Source organism: Podarcis vaucheri (genome assembly GCF_965113315.1).
Source record: "Podarcis vaucheri genome assembly, chromosome: 6".
Taxonomy (NCBI): domain Eukaryota; kingdom Metazoa; phylum Chordata; class Lepidosauria; order Squamata; family Lacertidae; genus Podarcis; species Podarcis vaucheri.
In genome coordinates, this window is record NC_138764.1 from 102,797,601 (window position 1) to 102,804,788 (window position 7,188).

Sequence of the window (7,188 nt, forward strand, 5' to 3'; positions counted from 1 at the left end):
TTTTTAATCTTTGTTGGAAGCCGCCCAGAGTGGCTGGGGAAACACAGCCAGATGGGTGGGGTACAAATAAATTATTATTATTATTATTATTATTATTATTATTATTATTATTATTATTATTATTATTATGTCACCCAGTGAACTGTGTGGCTTGATTGGGAGCTGTCAGATTCTCCCAGCCCAGCTCCACCCACTATACCACGCTGTGCCTATAGCGGGAAACAGACAACAATGATGTTGATTTTTTTTTAAAAAAAAAGTCTGCAGAAATGTGGAAAATGAACCGTTTTTCCCCATGGAGGAAGAAAACTAATGTTATCCTGCCCTCCCCAAAAATCAACAACACAAAGCTCTCTGTGTGTCTTTTGTGGGCCTCAATGCACAACAGTTTTTCCCATTCAGTGTTTCCGGCAGTGCTGGAACTACACAAAGCAACAGTCAAATGGAGGAGAATAGTGTGTTTCTCGTTTGTAGCGGAGGAGGAGGAGATGGTATTTTCTCCAGAGCAGGTTTCCAAACACCCTGCTGGCCAGAGCAAGAGTGTCAGGATCTACAGTAGCAATTGCAATTCTTTTGCCCGAACTGTTTTGCGGGAACCCACGTGGGAAATAACAACCGAGCGAGGTAAAATTGCTTTCGGGGGTCGCGATCGACGTGGAGAAAGTTTTGGTGCTGAAAACTTGCTTTGAAAGCGCAGCGGCCTCCTGGGGATGCGCAGGGTGTGTCCGTGCGCAAAGAGTGGCGCCGACGGAGGTCTTTGGCCAGATGACCAGAAGGAAGCATTAAAGAAGCCGAGAGACGAGCAAATTGGGCCACGAATAGCTCGCACGTTTCGCAGCTTGACATATCGCATCCCACCCACCCTTTACTGTCAGTGCTCCCTGGGGCAGCGCAGGAAAATGCGGAAAACAATCAAAATAAGCTAGCCGTTGAGGGGGAAAGGGGGGACATATTAAAAGGGCCTTGCAATAAAAACATGGCAGCAGCAGAGTGAAAAAGCATAAAAGCAAGGAAGAATCAATGCAGTATTTTAAAAGGTCAAGGAATTTGTCTGGAGCTGGGAGGATAGAGACTGAGCCATCATAGTAGTTAAGTTGTCAGGCCAGGGCTGGAGAGGAACATGGGTTCAAATCCCCGCTCAGCTACAGAATAATTGAATTGGGGAATTGGGAGGGGCTCCCAAGAGCCAAGCAGTCAAATATTATTTAACTGTTGAGTATTATTTATTTACGTAGTCGGAGCCATTACAAAAAAAAAAATCCCCAAGAGACATGGAACAAAATAAAAGGCATTACATAGTTGAAATTATTAATAACAGGCATTTAAGAGCTCGCTCCCCTGAAGAATTTATCTTATCATGCCCACAAAGTTTCCTCCCTAAAATTTGTCGCTCTAAAAGCAACACAGGCCACATTTTTGGAATAATAATTGTTATTATTATTATTTATACCCCACCCACCTGTCTGGGGTATATTAAAATATTAAAATACAATAACCTATTAAACATTAAAAGCTACCCTAAACAGGGTTGCCTTCAGATGTCTTCTAAAAGTCTGGAAGAATAAGGGAACTTGCTCCCTAATAAAAAGTTACCCAACTGATCTCTCAGTGGAAAGATTTAAAGTCCTCGCAGACTGGGCAAACCAGTAAGGGTCATCTGGTCCAACCCTAATTTTTTTATTCATTGCATTTAAATCCCACCGTTTCCTCCAAGGACCACAAAGTGCTGTACATAATTCTCCCCCTCTTCATTTAGTCCCCACAAGAACCCTGTGAGTTGGTTAGGCTGAGAGGAAGTGGACTGACCCCTAGTTACAGATAGGTAGCCGTGTTGGTCTGCCATAGTCAAAATAAATTTTTTTCCCTTCCAGTAGCACCTTAAAGACCAACTAAGTTAGTTCTTGGTATGAGCTTTCGTGTGCATGCACACTTCTTCAGATACACTGAAACAGAAGCTGCCATTTTTCACCTTCTCACCCCTTGCCTTTTCCTGTAAGACCCATTGCAGTCGTTAAGAGTCGTCAACAGGCTCATCTCAGCTATCTGCCAATCTCCCATTCCCACCACCCTTCTGAGTAATACCCCTCCCCACCTTCTCACTATATAGAAGGATCTGGCAACTTCTGTTTCAGTTTCTAACTTAGTTGGTCTTTAAGGTGCTACTGGAAGGAAATTTTTTTTATTTTGACTGACCCCTAGGACAGACATAGCGAGCTTCATGGCCAAGCAGAGTTCTGAATCCTTGTTTCCCAGGTCCTAGTCCAACGCTCTAACCACCACACCACACTGTCTCTCTGAAGCTCTCATGAAGCTCACTAGACAAGAAGAGGGATGGGGAGCCTGCAACCCTCTGAATGTTCTTGGGAGTCGAACTACCATCAGCTCCAGCCAGTGGAGGAAATGATCAAGAATGATGAGCGTTGGAAGCCTATAGGGCTGGCAGATCAGGTCGAGGAGGCCCCATATCAGACGGGGTTCACTTGGGAGAGATCTGGGGCAGTTGAGCAGCAAGGAGGCTGGAGGAGATGCATGCAAGTTCTGGAGAAGAATCCTAGCAAGATGGGAGGCTCTGTGATTCCCAAGTCTGGGAAATCAATGTATTTCTGGATCTATGGGGCCACACTCTCCCCAAAGGACCAGCTCTGTGGTCTAGAGTTTTCCTTGACCCATCTCTGTCACTGGAGGTGCAAGTGTCTTCAGTGGTTACCAGTGCCTCTTATGAGAATCAACTGCTAAGACAACAGCAGCCATTCCTTGACCACAATTGCCCATGCATTGGGAACCTCAGGGCTGGATTACTGCAATGCGCTGTTTGTGGGGCTACCCTTGACGCTGAGCCACAGGATTCAGCTACGGCAGGATTTCCATGAGCTGCCAATTTGCTACCAGGACATGCTCAAGGTATCGGTGCAAACATGTAAGGCCTTGTACAGCCCAGGACCAGGGTACTTGAGAGACAGCTGTACCCTCGGGTTACAGACGCTTCGGGTTGCGTGATTTTGGGTTGCACACCGTGCTGAATCTGGAAGTACCAGAACAGGATACTTCCGGGTTTCGGCGCTTGCGCATGCACAGAAGTGCTAAATCGCACTTTGCACATGTGCAGAAGCACCGTATTGCAACCCACGCATGCACAGACATGGCGCTGCGGGTTGCAAACGTGCTTCCCGCACGGATCACGTTCGCAACCTGCAGTGGTGTAGCGTGGGTTGTCAGCACCCGGGGCAAGGCAAGTAATTTGCGCCCCCTAACCCATGGATTTGCGCACCCTAACCCCCAGATGTTGCGCCCGGTGCGGCCGGTCCCCCCTGCACCCCCCACGCTACGCCACTGGCAACCTGAGCATCCACTGTACTGTTGTCTGTGCTCTGGTGACCTTGATATTAGATTACTGCAATGTGTTATATGTAGGGCTGCCTTGGAAGATACTGTATTTTTCCGTGTATAAGACTAGGTTTCCCCCCTCAAAAAAATAATGTCCAAAATTTGGGGGCATCTTATACACGGGGGCCATCTCCCTCCATTTCCTTAAATCAGAGTCCCCCAAAATAGGAGGTGTCTTATACATTGGGATGTCTTATAGACGGAAAAATACGGTAGTTCGGAAACTTCAGTTAGTGCAGAATTCAGTGGCCAAGTTGCTCACCGGTTTGATCCTAGTCCCACTGCACTGGCTAGCAATGAGTTTCCGGGCCCAATTCAAAGTGCTGGTTTTGACCTATAAAGACCACAATCCTTCAAGGACCATCTCTACCCATATGAACCGCCCCGGACGCTGAGATCATCTTCTGAGACCCATCTTCATGCGCCTCCTCTGTGAGAGGTCTGGAGGGTAGCAACACAAGAACGGGGCCTTTTCTGCGGTGGCTCCCCATTTGTGCAATGCTCTCTCCCCATGGAGGCTCACCTGGCGCCTTCATTATACACCTTTAGGCACCAGGCAAAAATGTTCCTGTAATAAGTATGGGTTGCTCGTGCGTAAGTTACCGCCACTCCTGGCTAAGCTGGCTTGTTAAACCTTTCCTGTCTGGACAGCCCTTCACTTCGTGGCTGCCTCAGTCGCTAGCAGAATCCGTCAGTGGGCGTTTCTTGAACCTTTTCCAGCATAAAAGCTGTTTGACGCCAAGTCTCCTCCTACTCTCCCTGCGCAGAAGTCTTCTGCGCAGGGAGGGTGTGGGTAGCGGAGGACCCGTGCTCTCCCCGCTGGTGTCCAGTGAAGAGTCCTGGAGCCCTCTTGCCGATTTCCCCATCTGCCCCCCTTTATCCCTGGTGTTGCGCTGATTTCCTTCCCCAGTTGAGCTACCTCTCTCCCTGCTGGGTCCCTCTCCAGCATCACTTGAGAGCCTTCCCTCCGCCTCTGGCTCCGATGTCAGTTCCCTGTCAGTTCCCCTTTAACCAGGTCTTTGGGTGATTGACATTCAATGCCCTTTTAAAATGTGTCAGGGAGATGGCAGTTTATTGGGTTGTTTTTATTTTTATTACGTATTTTGTGAATTTACGTTGTGATTTTATGTTGTGAACCGCCCTGAGACCTGGGGGTATAAGGCGGTAGACAAATTTAATTAATTATAATAACAATAATAAATATCCTGTATACACACAGTAGGTCACTGCCTTCTTCAGGAGCATTAAATTCTCAAAAATACCAGAAGCTTGCTGCACAAGGCTTTTAGTATCTGCCTTAGGCTTTTTAAAACAAAAACAAAAAAAATCAAGGCAGATCTGTGGTTGTCATATTCTGTAGTGCTTTTAAAGCTGTTTTTATTTCTTTTGCTGTTGGTCACCTTGGAGACTCATCTGGAAGGCAATCCACAGATTAATAAAATCAAAAAATAATATTGTCTCGTGTGACATATGCATTTAAAATCTGATTTTCATATTTTACTGTAACCTGCTTAGGGATTCCGGCTATTAAGTGTATACAACTCTTATATAATCAACATAGATTTGGAGGCTAGCAGGTGTGTCTACACACACACACACACACACACACACACACACAAGTTATCTTGATATTCCTGTATTGACTTTTTAAAATCTGGAGCAAGGCAGCGTAGGGACCATTTGATTGAAAGGCAGGGTTTAAATCTTTAAAATTAACAACCTAATGGTTCTGCTTGCGCTGTTCTGACTCCTTTCTTGTTCCATATCATGTTGTTTTTCGGAGTACATAGGCGGCGGAGCTCAGCGGGACTCCCCCCCCTGTGTTCCCGGATCTGCTGTTGCAAAAATGTACCGCCATGCATGTTGCATGGGCTGGGGCTCAGCGGCGCAGAATCTTATTTGCATGAGAAAAGTCTCTGCTTCAGACCCTGGCATCTCATGATGCTGAAGTTGCTTGCTAGCTCCCAGTTCCTTCTTTGCTCAAGATTTCGAAGCACTAAAAAACACAAGTTTGTGTATCCCCGGACTCCAATTTACGTTAGTACGCCCTGAAGCCCCAAATAATCACTGGAACACTCGTATATATACACAGAGAAAGGATGCAGTTTTTTGGACTTTTGGGTTTACAGAAAAGGCGAATAGGAGACGGCATAGATGGAAGTTTTTAAAACTACTCATGGCATAGAGAAAGTGGACAATGCTGCGTTCTGAAGGCAAAGGAAAGGACTGGACTCTGATTAATAAAATAGATACGAGCTTGGCCAGCAAGACTCTGGGAGGAAGTGCGAAATAATAATCTGCCACACCCTGGCCCAGCTCTCTTTTATTAACAAAAGAACTTTAAACACAGAGTTTGTAAGAACCAATCATATTTCCTCTGAGCATTTCAAAAAATCCCTACGTGGGACAAAGTCAGATCGGAGGAATCCTTTTAACTACAAAGAACTACTTGAGCATGCATACATGTTTTAGGCTAAATAAACAGGAACCAAAGAGGAATGCAAAGGACGCGGGTGGCGCTGTGGGTTAAACCACAGAGCCTAGGACTTGCCAATCAGAAGGTTGGCAGTTCAAATCCCTGTGACGGGGTGAGCTCCTGTTGCTCGGTCCCTGCTCCTGCCAACCTAGCAGTTTGAAAGCACGTCAAAGTGCAAGTAACTAAATAGGTACCGCTCCGGCGGGAAGGTAAACGGCGTTTCCGTGCGCTGCTCTGGTTCACCAGAAGCGGCTTAGTCATGCTGGCCACATGACCCGGAAGCTGTACGCTGGCTCCCTCGGCCAGTAAAGCAAGATGAGCACCGCAACCCCAGAGTCGGCCACGACTGGACCTAATGGCCAGGGGTCCCTTTACCTTTTAAGGTGCTACTGGAAGGAACTGTATAGGACATAGAAGAAAATCCTTATTCACACAATGCACAGTTGAACTGGGGAACTCACTTCCACATGAGGCAGTGATGGCCACCAACCCAGATAGCCAAGTCTGGCGCGCTGGGCATCTCTGGGTAGGGCTGGGCGAGACCCGTGCCTCTAGCCCTGGACAGCAGCTGCCAGTCAGTGCAGACAATAATGGTTTGGATGGACCAAAGGTCTGAATTTGTAGAAGGCAGCTCCCTGCGTGGCTATGCCTTTTCGGCAGGGGTCGTTGGGTGGCGCAGATGGCCCTTCGTGATCCTCACCAACTCCCTTTTGCGAACTAAAAAGCGCGCAGCCCTCCTTCGCTATCTGCTGCCCTGAACGCCAAGCAGATCGCAAACGGAGGGGGATCCGGGCCGCTTAGGGTGCGAGGAGAAGCTCTCGGGGGCGATGGGGTGGGGGAGAGAAAGGCAGCTTGCAAAGAAGGCCGTGTTAGCTGGAGACAGTTTCAAGGCGCTTAAGATGCGGGGAAACCACCGCCCCTGAACGCAGGCAGAAGGATAGCGGAGGAGCTGGAGATTGCGCGCTCTGAACTGCAGGGGTCGCTCGAAGGCTAAGGAAGTCGCAGCTGCCCTGGGATCGCAAGTGTCACGTAACAAAAAGATTTATTATTGTTGTTATCATTTTATTTAAATGGCTCTTGAAACAGCGCCGCAAGTTCAATCCGACCAGCGCGCCCGGCTCCCTCTTTTGCTGCCGTCCTGCCACTCAGCTGGTTAGCAAAATCGGGCTTGGAGGCGGCGTTGTCGGTACATTTTAATGGAATCTGTTCTGCAGGAAACATTTGTCAGTGTATTAAAGGGAAGCGGAGCGGGGAGTTTAGACGGTTGCAGTTGCCGCTGACAGGTTCCCTGCGCGGGGCGAGGGTTGCGCTTGGCTGCAAAAGAGAAA